Genomic DNA, 24,484 nt, shown 5'->3' with positions numbered 1-24,484 from the left:
TAAAGCATTCCCTGCTTGCTACCCTAGCAAGAGGAATTTCAGAATACCTTTTTCTTGTAGGTGCTTTTATTTTATTTCATTCATTGATTTGTTGCCAAAACGGCTTTTTCGTTCCCCTGGAGGCTTGTTCAATTACCCTCAAGGAAAGAGTCACACATACAGGCTGGGTCCATCTAGGTTTATTGTTTGCAAACAGTTCGACCGCGGAGCAGAGAGCTCAAATCAGGGCCGACGATAAGTCCGGCCTGGAATCACATTTTTATAGCTTACATTCAACAGAGTCTTGACGTACTAGAAGTTTATTGGCTGCAGTACCAGTTCCTAATTGTGACGTCTTATCTTGTAGGCTGTACTTAACTAGTTATTGGTTAATGTGACTTATCAGGGTTAGTACGTGCGCACTCAAAGGTAGAATTGCAGCATGCTCAGAAGAAAAGAGCAATTTCAACAAAGTTAGTTAAACTTTAGTAACTTCTTATCTTAACGTAACCTTAAGACACTGGACAGAGATGATTTCAAAATGCAAGGCAAGCAGTAAGAACCACAGCTTGGACATTAGACCTCCTGATCTTTACACAAAAGGATCATAAGATGGTCATAAGACACTTCTATCATGTGGTTGTTGCTCAAGCATTACTGCAAAATTTTGGGGGCTAACATCTTTTTACTACAGATTTATTCTTTTGAATTTTATACTTATATTGAATAGGGTTACTATAGAATTTATTCTTTATAGGAATGTACTATATATATATTTGTGTTTATACTTTCATTCTTTGCACCACACCACCACTATTGAATTTATATACAGAGACAGATATATTTCTATCACTTTCATAAGTTTCTTGCCTGCAGACCACCTACATTTTTGAGTTTATATACAGAGACAGATATATTTCTATCACATTCATACATTTCTTCACTGCAGACCACTTACATTTTTGAGTTTATCGCATTCATAAATTTCTTTGCTGCGCCAGGCCTACATTTTTTAGTTTATATACAGAGACAGATATATTTCTATAGCATTCATAAATTTCTTCACTGAAGCAGACCTACATTTTTTTGTTCATATAGGAACACAAATACATTTATATATTTCTTGAAAAGGAAGACATGAAACACATCATGAAGCATGGTGGAAAGGTAGGTGGCCACACTGGCCAGCCTTCAGGGAGGAGTGGAAGAGGGGTAGAGGGAGAGCTGTAAGTCCCTCCCCCCCCCCCCCCCCCCCCCCCGCACCAAACTGAGATGCAGCCTCTTTCCTCCAGCTGAAAGGGATGAAGCTGCTACAAGCAGCAAGGAGAGGGGAGCAGTGCCACTTCCACTGCCCATGCCTGAGACTGCATCCCCTCCACGCTCAGCAGCCATAACCCCTCCCACCCTCACCATGACAACAACCACACCAGGAGCACCAGTACCAGGACAGCAGCCTACTCCACCCCTATGTCACTTCCCATGCTGAGCCTTCCAGTCCCAGAAGAAGAGCAGGTGCTGGATCTGGATCTCAGTGCCCTAGCAAGGGAAATTCTAGGGAAGGAGAGGGAATCAGCTGAGGTTGTGCTTGACACCCCTCAGGTTTCCCTTCAAGCCAGGTTTCCTTCCCCAGAAGGCACTTTGGAGGAGGTTGATGTAGATTTGGAGGCAAGCAGCTCAGCTGAGTCCACTCCTCTTCTTGCTATGGCCTGCTGAGGAGGGGGAAAGTTCAGCAGCATCCACAGATGCACCCACATCCCAGAAGCGAGCAAGTAGTGTGCTCTGGGATCATCCTGAGCTATCAGATGATCCCATGTACACTATCTGTCTGCACTACCAAGCCAAAACCAGCACATGGGAACAAAACATATGAGCACCACAGGGATACTGATGTATCACACCTTTGCCCTTGCTCCTCCTCAGCCTGGCACCAGCAGGAGCATGCCCAAAGGGAAGTCCTGCACTCACTCCAAAGTCCATGACCCCCCAAAGCAGAGGCAGGTCACCCTGGAACAGTGGGGGAAAGGTGGACAGAAAGGGGGGGATGTGTTCCAAAGGTGAGTGAGCTTACCCAGAGAATTGGGGACATGCTTGGTTTTGATGGCCAGCCATTCTCCCTAGTTGAGTGGCCAGGGTTCAGGTGCCTCATTGTGCTTGCGGTCCCATCATACCAAGTGCCTGTACGCACCACCTTCAGTAGAACAGTGGTGCCATCCCTGTACGAAGCATGCATGGAGTACTTGAGGGAAGAGCTGCGCAAGGCAGGTCTGTAGGTGGCCTTACACTTCACCTCGAACATCAGGAGCAGCTGGGATGGAGATCATGCCTACCTCTCCCTCACAGGGCACTGGTGTGACCAGTCAGGCCATTGATGGGCTCTCCTTCAAGCCTTGGAGGGGGACAGAGCAGGCAGTGATGGTGCTGCCACTACCAGCAAACTAATTTTAAAATGCAGGAAGGTGGCAGGCTACATCCACCAGAGCATCAAGGGGGGGCAGCATGCTGCAGGATAAACAAAAAGAGCTGAACATCCCACAGCACAGAATCATACAGGATGTGGAGACTCGGTGGAACTCCACATTCCTGATGCTCGAGCGGCTGGTGGAGCAACAGAAGGCCATCCATGAGATGGCCTCACTCTGGGAGATTGGGATCAGTGGCCCCCTGAACAGAGCTAAGTGGGATACCATCTCCCAGATCTTGGTGGTCCCCCCCAAGTCTTGGATAGGGTGATGCCCTCCATAGCCAGGTGATCCCTATAGTGAGGGAACTTCAGAGCCAAATGGAGAGCTTCCAAGGGATCAATGTTCCTGGCTGGGACAGGCCACTGTCACCAGACATGCAGGCATTGGTGAGGCAGCTGAAGGAGGGCATCAGGAGATGGCTTGATCCCTTGCAGTCCAATAGAGTCCATGTGCTGGCTGCCATGTGTGACCCAAGGGTGAAGGGCACTGTATGTGGCAGCCAAACACTGAATCAGTGAATGGAGGTGCTGATGAAGAAAGTCAGGAAGGCAGAATGGCAGAGGCAGTGGGACGTGGAACAGGGGAATTCACTGTCTCATGCTAGCATGCCATCCATGAGACAGTCTTGTCCTCTACCACAGGCACTGCCAATATGGGCTAAGGGCATGGCTTCTATGGTGGGGTCCAGAGCCACCAGACCCCAGCATCAGGCAGGTAGTGCTCACACCTTGGTGGCTGCCTATCTTGCTGAGGGTGTGGAGCCTCTGCTGTGTCACCCCTTGGCCTACTGAGCAAGCTGCAGCCAGGTGTGGCTGGATCTGGCCACAGTTGCCCAGGAACACCTGTCCTGTTCACTGACCAGTGTACCAAGTGAGAGGTTGTTCAGCATTGCTGGGGATGTAGTGACACCCCACTGCACCTGCTTGGATGCTGGTTTGGTCAAGCAGATGGTGTTCCTTAAGGTGAGCTTCCCACTGCTAGATTTCCCCAAGTTCCAGGTACAGATGGACTGAATGCCACTCTCCTCACTCCATCCACACCTATGAACTGCACTTCATCAGCCTCCTAGGTAGTAGGTACAGAAACTCATGGACTCAATATACACAGTGGAGTTCTAGCACACTGTGACCTGCCAGACATCTGACTCCCCAGGTACCTCTGCACTTTTGTCTGCACTAATACATCCCCCTTGCCCTGCCCCCCTTCCCCACCCCAGCCTGTCCCTCACCCCCTGATGCCTCCATTTCCATTTTCACTGACTGGCTTTCTTGCATGCACTGCGTGCCAGGCCAGCCTCTGGCTTCTTTACTATTCCTTGCATCCAGGACCAGGAGACACACAAACTGCAGGTACTTCCTCAGCCTGACAATGGGTTTTTCAACCTGAAAGCTTCCTAAGAGATATTTTTCTAACTATTCTGGGGGTTTTTTTCATAATAAACATATAAACATAAAAACACAAGATAAGCCATCACACACACCACGAGTAACATATATCCATCCAACACAACATCTTTACTTGCTGCTGTCAATTTCTTTATAACAAGAAAAGCTCTGTGACAGTTCTGTTTGGGTACCTTTGATGCTGCTGGTGCTCTTGGTCCTATTGGTGTTGAGTCATCTACATTATTTTCACCTGCTGTCATTTACAGTGGTGGACTGAGATAAGGGTGTAGGGGAGGAAGAGACCTCACCAGGGCACACTGCTGTATTGTGCAGATGCCCCAGTGCCAGGAATGGTGCACCTGAACACACACACAGTGTCACCCACCCATGTCATGAGTTTTGCCTCTCAAGACACAAAGATGCAGGGCCCCGGAACCCAGAGTCCCCCTGCACCTATCTCATTGAGAGCCAGCAGGCTTTGTGGTCACAGCAGGGCCTAGCAGCCAGTCCTGCAGTGCTTTCCCACCCCCTGCCCCTGCCCCTGCCCCAAGACAGACACAGTAGCACAAACACCCATGATGCAAGTTCTGCCTGTCAACGGTCAGAGGTTCAGGGTCCCAGAACCCAGAGTCCCCCTGCACCTATCTTGTTGAGAGCTGGCAGGTGTTGTGGCCATAGCAGGGCCTAGCAGCCAGGCCTGCGGTGGTTTCCCTCCCCTCTGCCCCAAGACAGAGACAGTTTCACAAGCACCCATGTCACGAGTTATGTTTGTCCGCAGCTTGAGGTGTAGTTTCCCTGAACCCCCTGCACCTACCTCCTTGAAACTTGGCAGGCTTTCTGGCCTCAGCAGGGCTGGCAGGCCTGCAGTTTTGACCCTGCTGTGGCTTAACACATACAAGTGACAGGAGTTTTGCTCTCAAGACTTTGGGGTGCAGTTTCTCCTTAAAACTTGGCAGGCTTTGTTGCTTCAGCAGGGACAGCAGGCCTGCAGTTTTGAGCCCGCTGTGGCTTAACACATATACATGACACAAGTTTTGCTCTCAAGATTTTGGGGTGCACTTTGTCCGAACTCCCTGTACCTCTCTCCTTGACACTTGGCAGGCTTAATGCCCTCAGAAGGGGCTACCATTCTTGCAAGTTTTATGGAAATCAGGCTAGAAATGACAACGTTATAGCCTGTTTCGTCCTTCCCCATTATATCCTATGGGTGAAATGTCAAAACAGGCTCAAAACGTGAAACTGTTTTGATGGAATGATATGGAACAGCTGTTTTGACTCAAAACAAAAGTTGAAATGGAAAGCTGTTCCGTCAAATGGTCAAAATGCTGGTCAAAATGGAACGCTTCCGTTTGGCACAGCCCTAGTCTCCATCTTGCTTACAATCAGCCTTCAGGCATTTGAAGCCTTGTTTTCAAATCCCACCATGGTCCTCAGTTCTCCAGACTAAATAATTTCAGTTCTTTCAGCCTTTCTTCACTTGATTCCTCCTCCCATCTGGATGTTGAGCCATTGATGACTACTTATTGAGCATGGTAATCCAACCAGTTTTGTATCCTTCTTACAGTTCTTCCCTGTATTTCCTTAGTTTATTAATGATAATGTCATGAGAGCCAATATCAAAAGTCTTGCTGAAGTCAAGGTATGCACATCTACTGTTCTCCACCCATCCACAGAAACTTATCATAGAAGGAAATCAAGTTGATCAGGCATGACTTATGCACAGCTCTAGAAAGTTGCTTTTTATGTTAACACACCGACTTTTGCAAGTATACTAACCTAATCTTTTTCCTCTTAAACAACAAAAATATCCCAAAATCCAGTTATTTCTACCTATGCAATTTGATAAATGTGAGATATTCCATAGAATAATTTACCCTTCTGTGGGAAACAAAGAATGCATAATCAAGTTATATCATGATGAAAACCACCATCATTTGCAGAAATTTGTATAAGGGAATGCTAGGTCTTCCAGCTTCCAGTGCCATAAGTTAGTGAAACAAATGTTTAAAAAATTGGAACAGAACTTTAACAGACCTTTCCAGTCTGGCTTATCAACTCCTAGGTGTTGCTCCTTAATGTACACCTAAAAAAATAACAGCTCTAAAAACAAAAAAAATGTTCAAATGATGTTGAATTATAATTGAACCAATTTTCAGCTCACTAGAAGGTGATTAGGTATATCATTATTTAACATGTAAGAGGACAGGCCAAAAGCAAGCCTGGAGGGATGCAGATCTCACCAAATTGTAATTAGATAATTAATCAACCATTATAGCCCATTGGGGAGTACGTAGAGAAAAGTGAGTCTCCAGAAAAAGAGACACAATACACTGTGCTCTAACAAAAAACACACACACAACAGTAAAGTGTTCCTAATAAAAAGGGAAGGGGACAGGAAATATTCTGTAACAATCATTCAGAAGCAGCATTACCTGCCTAAGGGCAACTTTCACTTCTGATGTTTCCATATATGTGTTCTTTTTTCCCCTCTCACTCTAACACTTACTCTTAAAAATGAGTAATCCCTACAGCAAGCAAGGGAATGAGTAATTCCCTGCTTGCTGTAGGAATTTGGATCATGTTTAGATAATGACATGTGCACACCTGGGTGTAATATGAACCCTCAGAACTTCTACAATAATTTGAGAATAATAAATTAGTTCCTCTAAAAGAAAGTATCACTAGTACAAAAGATTTATTATGCCACAAGTGTCACACAGTTGAAGAACAAGGAACCATGTTGAATCACAGTAATGGGGAGAGAATTCCAAGAATATCTACTCTACACAATTTACAATTCATTTGTATATCCTGGGTTTAAGGGAAGGTATCTAACTTTTTGGGTAGAGAGGGCCAAATTCAATTTTAATCATTGTCCTGGGTCTAAATTTATGCTGTCCTCGTTTCATATCACTCATTTCACAACTCTCAGTGATTTCACTTAAAGGAAAAGACAAATTTCAAGGGTACAATATGACCTTTAACTAAAATGTATTTATTATTCTATATTCTTCTTCTTCCCTCACTTGTCCTGTCTAAATGAGGTCACTGTTACTGTTATTATTACTATTACTATTATATTACTTATCCAATAACATTAGTAATATTTGGTGGGGAAAGTCATATTATTTTAGTAGTAAAGTTGTTGCTAACTTTTGTTTCTCTGCCTACAGTCCTCCCCCCCCCCACCTGTCCATTTCTCTCCCTACTATACCTTTGCATATTACATCTTTATATCCTCAACCTTTCCATCCCTGCTCTAACTCCCATATGTACTCTTAAGCAACCCCATTATGGGTTTTGCACCTGTACCCCACCAAAACAATTAGCCATTGCCCATGAACCAACATGAAATAGTTAAGGGTGATATCAAGCTATAGTGTGATGACTAAGTAAAATTAGGTGGGGATCAATCAGTGAGTTCACACTTGTGAATCACTCCCTCAGGCTGTCTCAGGCTTGATAGACAGCACTGCATTAGTCACATGCTGGTCAAGTTTGGAAGATTTTCTTTACCATATTCAGAGTTAGATACATACTTCTCTTATTAAACAAGGGAAGCTTTGAATCTGTGCAATCTGAATATGCAAATTAAGCCAGATAGTATATTATGGGACAGGTACTTGACAGAACATGGTTGAAAGCTTTCAGGCAGACCTCCACCTTTTGAAGCACAGATTCCTTTAGAAGTATATTTCTCAAAGCTGATGGAAAATGGGATCACTAAGGGATTGTTAATAGAGTAAAAAAGGCTCTATCTCTAGACAGATGCTATAAACTAGTCATAATGGTTAAACATTATTGATTTTTAACACCCATTTGGCCTACTAAAGTGAATCACTGAATTTAGCAGAGGGTGAAGGATTTAGTGAGCACAGAGACAAGTCTGTTCTATTAGACCTGTGGAGTTGAGGTACATTGGGTAAGAAATTTCTGCACTGCCACTGCTCAGACCAGGTACAGGCATTCTGTATTCTCCTGGAAGAGGTATTTCCAAGGATAAACTATTAGTGTACAGATGCTCAGGACTTTTGTTCCAAAGCAAAAATGACCCTCTCCAAAGGAAAAATAACCAGTGAACAACCAGGGTTTAATCACTCCCAGGAGAGTTTCTCTTGGGAGAACAAATGTCTACAAGTTCTCTTCTGAGAGAAGCCATAGAACAGTCATCAACATCCAAGGTGCTTGCCCCCCATGTCTCACCCACAACAGACAGTGTAACTCTTGGGCTGAACTCTACTGCTCCAGAAAATGCTTCCTTCACGATCCCCACATTGTGCTGAAGGGAGACAAGGGCTGACACTAAGCAGTCTGGATCAGCCAATCAGGGCTACCCTCTACACTGATGCCATATCTAGACAAACTGAGAGAGCCTGCAGAGCAGGCTGAGATGTGTGCACAGGGTTCCCCTGGCTTCACAACATCAGCACTGCAAACTATCTGCTTTTCAACGGTTCAGTATTCAAATATCTGTTATGGGATCTGTTTTGTAGCTATGTCAGTATGAGACAAAGAGGAATACAAACCTCTAAAACTTTTGGTTCAGAGGTGATACCTTTTATTAGACCAACTAGAAATATCTGTTCCGGCATCTTTGGGTAAGTTTTACTATCAGTTTTACTACCAGGAAAATAAACCTGGGAGAATTCTCCAAATCATTTGAATGTGTGTATGCAGCCTCAGTTTGCACATGTGTTGGGGCTAAGGCAGGGATGGGCAAAATGTGGCCCACGGGCCAGATGCGGCCTGCCAAGCCATTCTATCTGACCCGCAGAGCCCCTAAAAAATTTAGAAAATTAATATTAATCAGCCCTGGGCTGCCTGTCATGCGGCCTTCAATGTCTTGCTAAAACTCAGTAAGCAGCCCTCCGCTCAAAATAATTGCCCACCCCTGGGCTAAGGGCATCCACTTCAACTATTGTTAAATTGGCATCATGTATGAATACTAGGTTTTGTTTAGTTTTGTTTTGTTTCCCCTTTTTAAGTGGAAAAACTAACAGGCTGTGCTGAAAAACATGAGGTAGGCTATGCATAACAGTTTTATGAGTCTCTTTCAGCCAAAAAGATTAGTTGAAGCAAGTGGCAGTGTGGGAAGAAGAGTATGTACAAAGAAGTAGTTGAAGTGTAGCAATGAAATTTAGCATAACAGCATGTAGTTAGGCAGAGAAAAAGAGAACAAAAATCCAAAGGGAAATCTATTAAAAGGAAAAAATACATGAAGATTTTTACAGCTGCGACTGAGTTGAGACCTTGTAAGCAGAGGATAAAGCCTGACAAAATGATGGGGGTGAAATTAAGATGGATAGTCCTTTAAACTTTCCCATCTCTTTCATTTAAATAAGGCCTGAAATATTAAGACAAAAGTCAAACTGCAAATTATCTGGACAAAAATAGTTTAAAGATAGTTAGTCTAGATGGCTAAATTATCCTGGCAATGATGACTCCAATTGAATTCTATTGTTGTGTGTTAACACCAAACTCTTAATCTTTGAACTGTCTAAGTAAAAGCTATTTTTCACATATAGTATGAACAATGGATTTTCACCCACAACCCTAAATTTTGTTTCCTTGTTAGTAGCTAATGAAATATCTTACTTCAACTGAAAGAATGTATAATGAAAGGAGGGAGAAAGCATAGACAGATTTCTCTATGAGCTAAATCCATCATGCTTGCAAAATAATCTTCTATCATCAAGTTATGCCAGACCTAGAGCCTGCAACATTATCATTTTTATTCTGGTTTGACATGAAGAGACCAATTTTGATATGGTAGTACTTAATATTCTTTTTGCACTAGTGTAGGGAAAGATGGGAATTTATGCCAATGGAGGGACCTATGTTGTAAAATGTTGAGGAATCACATTGCTAATGACAAAGTTCTAGCAAATAGCAGGAATGTTTTCAAATACAGGACATCACCTTAATCAGAAATCTTGATCTAAGAAGTACAGATATCTTCCTGCTTCCTTACCTTTGCTTTGTCACCTATCTTTTGTTGCTGTACATTTCCCCCAACCCATAGTCAGTTCTCCAGCCTCTGTTTCCTCACCCTAGTCCAGTCACTAGTCTCTTCTCATGAACTCTAGGTTCTCAAACCATAGCTTTTAAGACCCATGTCTCTGCTCTTCTAATAGATGAAATCATAAATACTACCAAGTGAATCAAGTGTATTGCATTGCCGTCCAATCCACTGCTTTAGTTTATTTTTAAACTACCTGGGGTAAAGATATCATTATAAAAGCAGATATTTGAAAAACAGGTAGGGAAAGTGGAGTACTAGGAAAAGCCCCAGCCAAGGTGTTTTGATGTTTAAACAAATATTTGTTTGCCAGAAATGCAAAGAAATTCTGTGGTCACCTTGTGCAAGACTCTTCTCTGCCCTGCCTACTAATAGGAAAGACTGTACACATACAACATATTTTCCCTGTAGCAAATTGAAGAAGAGGCTAGACAAGAGGTGGATGTCACCGCTTTGTGGGAAGATGAACATTTTCAGCTGGAGCAGAGTTGGGAGGCCGACTTTCGCTATGCGTTGCAAGAACACCTAGCTCGATGAGACAGAGAGGTCTTACGGCCAGAGCTGATGAAGGCGACACCGAGATTTGAGGTACGGAATAGTCTACTATACCGAATTGAGCGAGGGAAGCCTGGAGGGGAGGAGGTCATACAGCTGCTAGTACCTCGGCGATATCGACGGGCTGTCTTGAAGGTGGCTCATGAATTCCCTATGGGGGGACATTTGGGCAGAGACAAAACTGAAGCCCGCATTAGGGCAAGATTCTTTTGGCCCGGACTGTTACGAGAGGTGGTGAGATATTGCGCCTCATGTCCGGTGTGCCAAAAAGCAGACCCGAGGCGGCCCTCCAAAGGCCCCTTTAATTCCAATGCCTTTGATAGAGGTTCCATTCGAGCAAGTAGCTGTGAACATTGTGGGGCCACTTCCCTGAAGCAGCACTGGGAACCAGTATATCTTAGTCCTACTAGATTATGCAACCAGGTACCCAGAGGCCATGCCGATGCGAACCATATCAGCTCCAAAGGTGGCAAACGAGCTATTGAAAATATTCTCTTGGGTAGGACTCCCTAGGGAATTGCTGACAGACCAGGGGATGAATTTTACTTCACGCGTCTTCGAGGGAGTGAGTAAAGCCCTAGGGATTAAATATCTGAAGACGGCTGTCTATCACCCCCAAACGAACGGACTCGTAGAACGTTTTAATCAGACTCTGAAACAGATGTTAAAGAAGTTTGTGGCCAAGAGCCCACAGGACTGGGATAAAATGATACCACCTTTGCTGTTCGTGGTAAGAGAGGTGCCCCAAGCCTCAACTGGGTTTTCACCCTTTGAACTATTATACAGCCGGCAACCCCGGGGAATACTCGATCTGATTAAAGAAGGTTGGGAGGAACAACAGGATAAAGGCCAGAACTTGATCCAGTATGTGATACAACTGTAAGAGCACCTTGAAGCCGCTCGGAGTGAGGTCGTAGGAAATCTCAGAGAGGCCCAGCAATGTCAGGTGAGATATTACAACCGAGGTACCCAGGAAAGGAAGTTTGAGGTGGGGGACCGCGTGTTGGTTCTATTACCGGACCGGGAGAGTAAGCTGCTTGCCCAGTGGCAGGGACCCTATGAAGTTATATGCCAAGTGGGGCCCTTGGATTACGAGGTGTATCAGGCCGACAAACAAAAGAAGAAGCAGGTATACCACGTCAATCTGCTGAAGAAGTGGGAAGACTGAGAGTGTATGTATCTGGCCTCTCGTCCTGATGAACTAGAATTAGGACCCTCTTTGACAGAAGAAAGCAGACCAGGTAACATAGAACTGGCCTCGCGGTTATCGGAGGACCAGAGGGGACAGGCAGATAAACTAATCAGGGAGTTTGGAGACATGTTCCAGCAAATGCCTGGGGAAGCTCGGGGTGTGGTACACCAGATAAAAACTCCACTCAGCCAGGTGATCCGGGAGAGTTGGAGACGGATTCCTCAGCGACTACAGGGACAGATAAAAACAGAAATTGAGATGATGCTAGAGAAGGGCATCATATGCAGGTCCCACAGTGACTGGCAGAGCCCCATCATGGCAGTACCTAAGCCCAATGGAAAGATTTGTCTATGCGTTGATTTTCCAGAAGGTAAATGCAATAGCAAAGTTTGATGCCTACCCAATCCCGAGAGTAGATGAACTGATAGAAAACATTGGTCAAGCTTGCTACATCTCCACCTTAGACCTGACAAAAGGCTATTGGCAGGTGCCAGTAGCACCTGAAGACCAAGAGAAGACAGCATTCGCCACCCCGTGGGGCCTCTTCCAGTTCCAACGCATGCCGTTTGGATTACATGGAGCCGCAGCTACATTTCAGCGTCTAATGGACAGAGTTTTGGCCCCCCATATGGGTTATGCTGCGGCATATATAGATGATATTATTATCTATACTGAAGAATGGGCCAAACACCTCAAAGCACTAAGGGCAGTGGTACAAGACTTGAGACAGGCCGGGTTGACATCCAATCCAAAAAAATGTACCATAGAGAAAGAAGAAACTCAGTACCTGGGTTTCCTAGTAGGAAGTGGAAAAGTGATACCACTATTAAGCAAGGTGGAGGCTTTGCAGAGGTACCAAGCTCCCCAATCTAAAAAACAAGTAAGGGCTTTTTGGGGGCTAGCTAACTATTATAGAAGGTTTGTACCCCACTTTGCAGATTTAGTGGTGCCATTGACAGAGATGACAAAAGCGGGGGCTCCTGCCAAGGTAAGATGGACGCCGGAGGTGGAAAAGGCATTCCAAGTGGTGAAGAAAGCATTGTGCTTGCAACCTATGCTATATACCCCACACTTTAATAAACCCTACCTGGTGCAGACCGATGCGTCAGAAGCAGCAGTTGGGGGAGTGTTGATCCAGACAGAGGGGGAAGAAGAATGCCCTATAGCATACATAAGTAGGAAGTTACACCCACCGGAGCGGAATTACGCCACGATAGAAAAGGAATGTTTGGCAATCAAATGGGCAGTGGAAACACTCCGCTGTTATCTGATAGGAAGATGGTTCACGCTGATTACGGACCACGTGCCCCTACGCTGGTTACAGATCATGAAGACAGACAATGTTAGACTGATGAGATGGGCCCTTAGTCTGCAACCCTATTGTTTTGAGGTAAAACATCGCCCAGGAATTAAGAACATAAGCTCTGATTTCTTCTTGAGGCAATATGAAGAAGAAGTGGGGCTAGGAGGAACAGAAAGACCGTGGCCAAGAAAGAAGAGTGGGGGTGTAGGGGTAGTAGAGAACCCTAACCCTGTTATTAAGAGGTGGAGCAGTTCCCCTAAGCACAGGACCTTCCGGTTAGGGCCAGGAGGCCCATGAGAGACCCTGACCCAATCACTACCAGTCAGTCAAGCGACAAGAGGAGGGGAGTCAACCCTTTGTAAATGGCGCGCGAAGAAGGCCGGAGGGATGGCAGAGAGATGGACTTCTAATGGTTCACAATTATTTAAAGGATGTAGGAGAAAGATAGGCCTGAATTGCACCCTACCAAGGGTGGCTAGTGTGGGGGGACTACCTGTGGCAGGGTAACCCCTGACAAATCCCACACACTGTGCCCTTGGGTAAAAGGCAAGGAGGAGGCATCTGAAAACCTCCGCCTCCTGTATCCGAGTTGCTGGGTGCCAGAAGAAAGGCCAAGGAAGACCCCAGATCAGGGCAACACCTAACAAGAATGAAGATCCACCTTGGTGAGTCGGCATCTTAAGGGGGGAGGTGTGTCACAGAGCACTGAGGTGCTCTGCTCCCAAAGAGGGGAAACTGCTAGGGCTTCCTTCCTAGTAGGGAATAAGGAGCCCAGCTGTAGGTTGTCAGGGCAACCAGGGAAGGTCAGCTGACCAGAAGGGGCAGGTTCTGGCTTCCTTATAAACCCTGGGGCTGGGGCCAGAGGCACTTCCTTGCCAGCAGTTGGAGAGGAAGGAGCTCCCTGAGCAAAGATGCAAGGAGAAGTCTGACCGCAGGTACAGCCCAAGCCAGGTAAAGGATGGCAGCCCTGGGATGTATGAGCAACGTGGTTTTAGCTGGGCGGCTTTAAGTTACGTTATAGCATAGGGGCTTGTGTTTGTTTTGCTGTTTATGACCGGTGGTTTGGGAGAGGCTATAAGGGGTTGGAGGAGGCCTCATAGGGGACTCACAGAGGAGTGTGAGGACCCCAGTGCCAGTGGGGGCACAGCGTTCGGGGTTCATAGACCCCAGCCCTAAAGAAGGGCAGTTGAGAATCCCCAGAGAGGGGGTGTTACTGAGTAGCCCCAGTGAGGGCATGGTGAACCCCAGAAAGGGGGCAGCCTTATTGAGAAGCCCAGTGTGGGAATGGTGAGCCCAGAGAGGGCAGCTTCACAGAGAAGGTCCTGAGAGAGGGCAGCAGTATTGAGGAGCACCCTGAGAGGAGGCGAAAGCCCCAGAGAAGGGGACAGTTACTGAGAAGTCCCAGTGTGGGCGTGGTGAACCCCGGAAAGGGGGCAGCACTACTGGGGAGCCCCAGAGAGGGGGCAGTTGCCGAGAGACCCCAGAGGAGGGGGTATTATTGGGGAGCCCCAGAGAGGAGGGGTGTGACTGAGGAGGCCCAGAGAGGACAAAAAGGGGCCAGATCATAATTAGAATGAGACATAACATCTATTCCTTTGATGAGTACCCTTGAAACTTTTATATGTTTTCTTTATACTTTGGGAACAGCTTTGTATGTTTTGAAAAAGTATTTTATCCAACCAAGGGCATAGAGTAGGTTGTTTGGGCTGGGGGAGATTGCTTGCTGCTTATTTGCTAATTTGCTGACCTCGCTAGAAGGGGAGGCCATATCAGCAAGGTCCCTGGTAGGGTTGGAAGTGGGGTTACTTGCTGGGCTTGCTGCACAATTTACCACATCAGCAAGTTCAACCTGTCACGTAGCTATATAAGGCTGATGCCCACTTGGGTGGGTGTGCTTGCTTTGGGAACGATTGCCAAGCACCGCTTTCTGTGCAGAAATAAAGATTAAGATGGATCCTTCACCCCTGTGTGTTTATTGGCACAAGCGCACCAGGCACGAACTCACTGTCCTTTGGGGACAACAATTTCTGGCGACCATGAAGGGACCTAGTTAACTGCTTTGCCCGGTCCACCTCTTCGGCTCTGGCAACAACTGTGGACGGCGCGAGGGCCAGGCGCCACCGACTTTATTCATCAGAGGTCTGACCGTCTCCTGGTTGCCTGACGGAGTCGTGGAGGGGCACAACAGCGCAACGCTCAAAGGACCAACTTAATCGGGTGGGGCGAGGGAGGTCTCAATGGACTGGTGAGTACTTCTTTTAATATTTTGATCAGGATTGGGAAAGAGACGGCTTTAAAAGTTCCAACCGTGTAGACACCCTAGGCGAGTGAGATCGGGTGGTAGTCCCGTGAACTCCCTTTAATCAGTTTGGTACTGAGGCTAAGCGGCGGTCACCGTCCGGTAGTTGGATAATGGGAAGTAACCAGTCTAAGATTCCGCCCTGCTGTCCCCTAGGATGCATTTTGAAATACTGGCCAAAGTTTGGAAGCAACCCTATGATGAAAAACCAGATGATTCAGTATTGCAATACATGTTGGCCACAGTACCAACTCGTGGATGATGTAGTCTGGCCGGAGAATGGGTTTTTGGATTATAACACAATCTTGCAGTTACAGTTGTTTTGTAGGCGCCAAGGAAAGTGGGATGAGATGCTTTATGTAGAGGCGTATATGACTTTGTATGGGGATGGGGCTACGCAGAAGTCATGTGGGATATTTAGGGGAAGCGGGGTAATGGCTTTACAGGGGGTCACCACGGCATGTCCAGAGGAGGAAGACGTGCAGTTGCTAATTGCTCCCCCGTCTTATCCTGTGAGCCCTGTGTCACCACAGGGGACATCCGCTGCACCTGAAACGGCTCGTCAGGGACTCCTGGCTGGCTTGTCCAGTCCGTCGTCCCCCACCTCCCCTGACAGCCCTGGGGTGCCGTCCCCGGGTCCGGCGGATGCGGGTGGTAGCAATCTGGCAGTAGAAGGGACTGTAGAAGATGGGGCGTTTAGCCCTGTGGCAAGTCACTTATGATCAGGGGCCCAACCAGTAGTTCAGGCCCCTTTGCACCAAGCAGTGGGTCCAGAGGGTAGACCAGTTTTTGTCCATGTGCCATTCAGCACAGCAGACTTGATAAATTGGAAACAGTCTGTGGGCCAGTACCGCCAGAATCTGGAAGCAATGGCACAGTTGCTTTCTACCATCTTCCTCACCCACCAACCAAACTGGATAGATATTCAGGCCTTATTGGCCGCTCTTCTGACTCCGGAAGAAAAGAGGTTGGTCTTAGAGAAAGCGCACACGATAGCACAGCAGCGTCACCCAGCTGGTGATGTAGATGAACTTTGCCCTAAAGGAAAATCTATACTGGGATCCCAACACCCGGGGGGGGGGGGCGGGCGGCAGGAGTTAGCGCTGTATTGGGAGTTTGTGCTGGCTGCTCTTCGGAAGGCTATCCCCAAGCAGAGAAATTTGTCTAAATTGTATAAAGTGTGGCAGGGTCTGGAGGAGGATCCGTCCAGTTTTTATGGGAGGTTGTGTGAGGCGGCCAGACAGTGGACGGATTTAGATCCGGAGCTGCCGGAAAATGCCAAGATGTTTAACACACTGTTTATAGGACAGTCAGCCCCAGATATTAGGAAAAAACTACAGAAGGCTGAAGGAGCAGCTGGAATGAGCGTCAGCCAAATGATTGAAATTGCTTATAAGGTGTACTCCAACCGAGATCAGGTTAAGGAGAAAAAGGAAGACAAAAGAATGAAGGCACAGGCATCATTACAAGCATCGTTGTTGGCAGCGGCAATTGTAGATCAGAGGAATAGAGGATGGGGCAGGGGAAGTAGAGGGGGTGGAGGAAGAGGAGGCGTGAGCTATGCTCCGGGAGGCTACGGCCAGGGTCCCAGGCTGGGACCTAACCAGTGCACTATTTGCAAGCAGGAAGGGCATTGGAAAAATGAGTGCCCCAAGAGGGGGGAGAAGAGACGAGAGGAGGAAGAAAGATTGTTGATGTTAGATGGTTCTGACCAGGAGTGACGGGGACCGGGGGCAAACACTGAAGTAATCCCTGTCTCCCCCGATGAGCCCCTGGTTAGAATGAAAGTAGGGGAAGAACTTATTGATTTTTTTAGTAGATAGTGGAGCCACGCATTCAGTTTTAACCAATTTTAAAGGACCCTTATCAAAAATCAAGATCCCCATAATCAGAGCGACCAGCCAGCAGACCCATCGTCCTTTTGTGCCACCCATGGAATGCAAATTGGGAGGAAAGAAAGTGTCTCGTCAGTTCTTGTATATGTCTGAGTGCCCCATACCCTTGTTTGTTTGGGAGGGATTTGCTGTGCAACTTGCAGGCCCAATTGACCTTTTCAGAGGACCGAATTACTATGAAGATACCAACTGAGGAGGCCTGGAAGGCCCAGATGTGTCTCCTATTGCGGGAAGGGGAGGAAGGGAGAATTCCCCCTGAAGTAGAAGACGCTGTAGTGCCATGGGTATGCGCGGGAGAGAAGCCAGGAAGAGCCAAACTGGCCACCCCTGTAAGCATTGATTTGAAGCCGGGAATTACTTCGCCCAGGGTACCCTAATATCGGTTGAAAATAGAGGCTTGGAAAGGCCTAGAACAGCTTATAAAGCGATTCCTTGAACATGGTTTGCTTTGGGAGTGCCAAACATCTTTTAATTCCCCCATTTTGCCTGTCAAAAAACCCCACAGTAACGAGTATCATTTCGTGCAGGACCTCAGAGCTGTGAACAAGGTCACAGTGACCCTCCACCTGGTGGTGCCAAACCCTTATACCTTGCTGGCTACTTTGTCTGCAGAGGACCAGTGGTTTACCATCCTGGACCTGAAAGACGCCTCTTTTGCATCCCACTTGAAAGAGACAGCCAAGAGATTTTTGCATTCAAATGGGAGGACCCAAATACTAGGAGAAAAACCCAATTGTGCTGGACAGTTTTGCCTCAGGGTTTTAAGAACAGTCCCACTATTTTCAGCACTGCCTTAAGTACCGATCTTCAGAAGTGGGACAGAAGAATGTCAGGAACCCTGTTACAGTATGTGGATGACTTGTTGATTGCAGCAAAAACAAGGGAAGAGTGCCACCTACTGACCGTAAGTTTACTGAACTTCCTGGGACAAGTGGGATACCGGGTGTCTCGGAAAAAGGCCCAGATAGGGCAAGAGAGAGTGTGGTACCTAGGATTTGACATCTCGCAAGGCCAGAGGATGTTGGGCCCTGAGAGAAAAGAGGCCATCTGCCGGATGGCAGTCCCAAAGACCAAGAGACCGTTACGAGGCTTTTTGGGGATGGCAGGGTTCTGCCGGATCTGGATCCCCAATTTTGGACTAATAGCCAAAGCTCTTTGAGGCCACTGCTGGTAGCGAGGGAGATTTGCAATGGACACCAGAATGCCGAAAGGGCTTCGACACTATCAAACAGGCCCTCATGACGGCGCCGGCACTGGGCCTACCTGACCTGAGTAAACCATTTCAGCTTTACGTTCATGAACGCCAAGGAGTAGCATCAGGAGTCCTGACCCAGTACTTGGGTAGCTGGAAAAGAGCAGTGGCCTACTCCAAACAATTGGATCCTACTAGTTTGGGATGGCTGGCCTGCCTGTGAGCAGTGGCAGCTACAGCTATGCTGGTAAAGGAATCTAAGAAACTTACTTTAGGACAGCCAATGACTGTGTATACCCCACATTCAGTGCTGGCGGTGATGGATGCAAAGGGGGGAACCTGTCTTTCCCCTGGACGCATGTTAGTTAGTTAGTCCATTTGAATTAATGTATGGCAAGCCATATCCTAAGAATCCAGCGGTGACACATGGGAGTCAAATGCATGTAAAAGGGGAAGGCTGGGTAAAAGATTATTTGTATTCTTTGTCTGCTGTATTGTCTTCTCTCCACAGGTACGTCCAGGAGTGACTTCCACTCCCCTTAGATACACCAGTCCATAAGTTCCAGATCGGAGACGAGGTGCTGGTCCGAACGTGGAAAGACGAGCTGCTTCAGCCCCGGTGGAAGGGACCGTATCCTGTGATTCTCACCACTCATGCTGCAGTAAAGGTTCAGGGGGTAAAACCGTGGATACACTACACTCGGGTGAAGGCCGCACCAGAAGCACTACCTACGGGAGAAGTTGCTGAGAGTGTCGCACCGGAAGCTGACACAAGCGGACACCATTGGACAGCAGAGCCAGTAGAAGGACTTAAATTTCTGTTTAAATGTCAACCATGTGGAGGAACATCGGTTGAGGATATTTTCACGTCATGCCTTATAGGGGTAGCCACTCCATTGAAAGCACTCTGGAATCAGATTTGGTTTGCATCTGGGGGAATAGGAGTTCCAATCAATTACACTAACTACCCCATGTGGGGAACCATTACCACAGAAAGAAATGCCAGTACCTTTGAAATAGATTTGTTGACAGTCACCTCCCCTGGTAACACCAGCTGTGCCAATTTTGTGAACTGTACCAAAGCTTGTAAAAGCCTAACCAAAGAAACGAAAATTTTCAATTGCTCAGACGTGACTAATGTATCTTGCAACTACAGTCATGTGGTATTACCCCGGGGGTGGTTCCTTCTTTGTGGGAAGACTGCCTATTCATATATCCCAGCCAATGCCACAGGAGGCCCTTGTGCTCTGGGCCAGTTGACTGTCTGGCTACCAGGTATGCCTACGACCTCTAGTAAACATCACCCGAGAGGTTTGAATGTGCTAGATGAATCCTGTGATAGTGACGTAGACCTCCTGAGTAAGGCCGAGGTAGTGTCTTTAGCAGTTTCCATAGTAGGGGTGCCAGGCCTAGCAGTGGACGCTGAGAGGCAGCTTAGTAAGGTGGCCTGTGCCCTGGCAAAGGGCCTAAATACAACTTCACAGGCCCTAGCTGCCCTTAATACTGAAATGAAAGAACTAAGAGGAGCTACTCTGCAAAATAGAGCAGCCAGAGGTTACCTGTTGCTGAGGCATAACCACGGATGTGAAGAGTTCGAGGGAAGGTGTTGTTTCAATTTGACAGATAATTCCGAGTTGATAGAGTCAAAAGTGCAGAACTTGAAAGAAGTTCTGTCCCACATCAAGCAAGAGGAAGGGTTCGATTTCTCTTGGCTTACTTCTTGGCTTCCTAATTTTTTCTGGCTTAAACAAATTTTCCTGTTAGTTGTAGCAAGTATATGTGTTTTCTTGAAGATTTGTTGTGGAGTACAATGTGTACCTATGTGTTGTGATATATTCAAGAGATCAGTTCCTTCCCCTGTTAATCGTGTGATGTTTGTAAAATGATCAGTTACAAATCCAATCCAAAAGAATCAGGAGGGAGCCAGGAAATTCCTGACGATGAAAAAGATGGTCGAGGACTATGGTCCTATTCAATAGGGCCATAGCCTCGAAGGGGGGATTTGATGAGTACCCTTGAAACTTTTATATGTTTTTTTTATACTTTGGGAACAGCTTTGTATTTTTTGAAAAAGTATTTTATCTAACCAAGGGCATAGAGTAGGTTGTTTGGGCTGGGGGAGATTGCTTGCTGCTTATTTGCTGACCTTGCCAGAAGGGGAGGCCATATCATCAAGGTCCCTGGTGGGGTTGGAAGGGGGTTACTTGCTGGGCTTCCTGCACAATTTACCACATCAGCAAGTTCAACCTGTCACGTAGCTATATAAGGCTGATGCCCACTTGGGTGGGTGTGCTTGCTTTGGGAACGATTGCCAAGCACCACTTTCTGCGCAGAAATAAAGATTAAGTTGGATCCTTCACCCCTGTGTATTTATTGGCACAAGCGCACCGGGCACGAACTCACTGTCCTTTGGGGACAACGCCATCGGCAAGGTGTGGACTGCGGTGTAGGGGAGGAAACGGAGCCGCAGATAGCGCCCCCGGCAGTGGGGCAGTACAAGGGCAGCCTCCGGCTAATTAACATCAATTAATTAATTAACAGCAAGGCGGGCAGGAAAGAAGGCGGGCGGTTGCCCCAGGAACAGGCGTGCGGGTCACATTTAGCTCAACCCAGAGCGGATACCTGTTACATCCCCCCGCCACCTAGACCCCACACGTGGGCCCATCCATTCACTCCAATCTGACTAGCTGGCTGTTTTGACAGAGCTGCACCCCTAGAGGTGGGAGGGCCATATTCCTGGGTGCAGCAGGGGAAGTTGGCTTGGTGTTAGAACCACCTCTACCTGGGCAGTTGAACATGGGCAGCAGATTTCAGGGGTGGAAAGTGTGTCCACATATGACAGAAAGGCGGGAGAGGGGAAAGTGCATCCTGGGATGCTGGAGGACTACAACTTGGACAGCTCATTTGCAGGGAGTGGCCACACATTAATGCAATATGAGCTGGGTAACACAGATCAGAGACAAACCTGTCCTGGTGTGGCATAACTTTAAGTTACTTAAAGCACGCTTAAAACTAGTTTCAGGTGTTAACATGTAGACAATCCAGGGGTTAGGAGCTCCAGGAGCCACCCAAACTTAATGTGTAACAAGACCCTGAGAAGAAGATAAAACCTCCTGAAAGACTCACAGAAACTTGTTAAAAGAACTTCAGAGATTGCAGATAGAAACTGAGCAATGTAGACTCACTTCAGAATGATGTGTTAGCAGCTTCTCTGACGTAGATGGCTGTTAATGAAATGTTGTGTTAATTGATAGTAATTATTGTTAAGAAGGAAGATGTAATGACAGAAGCTATAGTTTAGAAATACTCCCTTCCTTAGAATACAGAAGTTGGGAATTGGGAGGTGGTCCCTCAGCTAGTTAGAGCCAGGCAAAGGGCCTAAAGAGGTTGCCTACTGCTCTACAAGTAAAGTTTGTTTTTTTGGGTTTTGCCCTTTTATGTGCTCATAAGAGTTTTGCATTTCTTTTTATCTCAGAACAACATGGCTACCAAATACATCCCTGAAACATGGAAGATACTGGATTTTAGTTTTTTTTGGAATTTATAAAATTCATTCCTAAACAAGGAAGAAAGATTTCTACACCTCCCTGCCTTTCTGCCATCTGACACCACCAGGGAAGAGAAACTGCCTTATCTTCAAATCAAAGGGCAACTCACACAAAGGGACTCTCATGGACCCAGGGGAACATGCATCCACCTTCAGCTTCCTCTGTGCAAAATGAAGCTTGCAAAGAAAGTTGATTTTTTTGTAATTTCTTACTTGGTAATAAAAGGTATCATCAAGAGTTCTAGAGTTTTGCATTAATTTTTGTCTAAGACCAACACTGCTACCAAATACATCCCTAAAACCTAAAAAACAAACTTTACTTGAAGTTTATTTTCTACTGAAGGGGACTTTTACCATCTGTAATTTCCCCTCAGCCTGAAGAAGGGCACATGTGCCCAAAAGGTTGCATAGAAAAATATTTTTTTGTTGTGATTTCTTAGTTGGTCTAATACAAGGTATCATTTTTGAAACAACAGTTCTAGAGTTTTGCATTGTTTTAGGTTTTATCATTCATGTATGCCTATATCTACTGAACCTGGTGTTTGCTATATTCATCATTGTCTCCCCTCCAGTGCTCAGCAGCAGCTCCCTTCTTCATGCCAACCCTCTCCAGCAGAATTAGCCCAGGGCACAAACCCTACTCATTACACTTCTGATCCCTACATAATTATTTGGAAGACTATTAGCTTCTGTCCATTATTAGAAGGAATATAACTATATTATCGTTTTGCAATAACTCAAGCATGGGTACAATTTTAAATTAACATGTTCTCTAAAAGATCGCTTTCTTGTTATGGGTTGGCTAGGTCTTTTATGATTATTTGAATCCAAACAAATAAATTATGTTTGGTAAATGTTGATGTTCAGGTATAGATGCAAAAGTTAAATGCTCCATTATTTAATTGAATTATATTACAGTAGCAGCTAGACTCTTCAGTGAAGATATAGTAAAAGAGATTCTCTCCCTCAAAGTGGGAAAGGCAGTGACAGGCAGGATGAAGGAAAGCAGAAGAGAAGTTTGCCCAAGTACTAGATCCATAACTGATACAGTTATAGAGCCCAGATCTATTTGTTTGCTAGATTCTCATCTCAGTCTCGTTATATGCATAAAAGTTCACATTTTTTCTCTTTCAGACAAGTCCCTGTTTTTCACATCGATTATTTACTATATAGATTCCATTTTCTGTTTTTAATATTTAGTTCTGATGACCCTTATTATGGTTTTCCAACATATTTTAAAGAATGATGTAAGCACAGTACCCAGTTCCTAAATATTGTGGGTGTGTTTCCACATCCCCACAAATTGGCCAACAGCCTTGGCTGATAACACTCAAATTCCATTAAAATTACCCAGCATGACTCTAATTACAAACAAGCACAAAGATCAACAAAAAGAGCTGACACAGGATAGAGTAATTAGCATAAAAACAAAACAGAACCAACATATTTCTGCAAAAAATTAAGGAAAAAATGTCTCAAACCAGAGATAAGAAAAATAGCTAAATAACATAGAATTGATTCATAGATTCTAGGATGGGAAGGGATGTCATTGGGCCATCTAGTCCGACCCACTACCCATGGCAGGCAAGAAAAGGGTCACCAAACCTGGGATCATGTGATCCCAGCCAGGTGCCTGTCCAGTCTCCTCTTGAAGACCCCCAAGGATGGGGCAAGCACCACCTCCCTTGGAAGCCCATTCCAGATCCTGGCAACCCTGACCATGAAGAACTTTTTTCTAAAGTCCAGGCTAAACCTACTCTCCAGTAGCTTATGGCCATTGTTCCTTGTTGTTCCAGGGGGTGCCCGGATAAATAGATTGTCTTTAGTAATAATATGGCCCTAGGAACCTTAATTTTTCCCTCTTGTGATAGGGCCTAAGCACTCTACTGATAGATGAGAAAGTAAACCTATATCTAAGAACTGACAGACTAAAGTCCCAATTCAGAAGACCATTTCAATGCAAACTTTACTGAAATCCTATTGACTTCAAGCACCTACATGCTAAGCATGTAATGAGTCAGGACTTAAAAGAAACTAGCTGCAACCAAGCAGAAGTTGTAGGAGATCAAATTGGCAAGGGTTTTAGTTTTCCAAGTAAACAGAGGGGTACATCAATCCAGCAGAGACAGGCATAGCAAGAACCAGTGTCTGGAAAATAATACTAGGCACATTTTTGACAGAGAAGTAAAATCAAAGCTGGAGGGTAGTAAAGCCATGCACATTTTTGACAGAGAGATGTTAGCCACTGTACCAAGAAGAGGCATCACTAGACAGTTTGGCACTGTGGGCAGAGATCCTGGAAAGAGAGAAGGAAGGGAGTGGTATCCAGCACCACAGAGCTTTTATCTCCTTGTATGTGCATAGTGGTGGCAGCAGCTGCTGCTGTGGCTCTGGTGTGAGCTGGTGCTCCAGCTGTCACTGTGCAGACTCCCCAGGAAGCCACCATTCTGGTGCTCTCTCTAAATCAGTGCTCAGGGATCACCCACATATAGCTATGTTACTGGGAACAAACTACCAAGGGAAATGCTGGATTGTTTCTTTCCACTCTTAATCTGAAAATTAAGAGTGGATGAGGGCAGAACAGAGTAATGGCTATGGCTTTTAATATAGAGGATATCTAACTAGGTGATCAAGTGGTTCCCTTTGTCCTTAAAAG

This window comes from Alligator mississippiensis, chromosome 1 (assembly GCF_030867095.1).
Source record: "Alligator mississippiensis isolate rAllMis1 chromosome 1, rAllMis1, whole genome shotgun sequence".
Lineage (NCBI taxonomy): Eukaryota > Metazoa > Chordata > Crocodylia > Alligatoridae > Alligator > Alligator mississippiensis.
The sequence above is the reverse complement of the archived record's forward strand: the minus strand, read 5'-3'. Positions refer to the sequence as shown.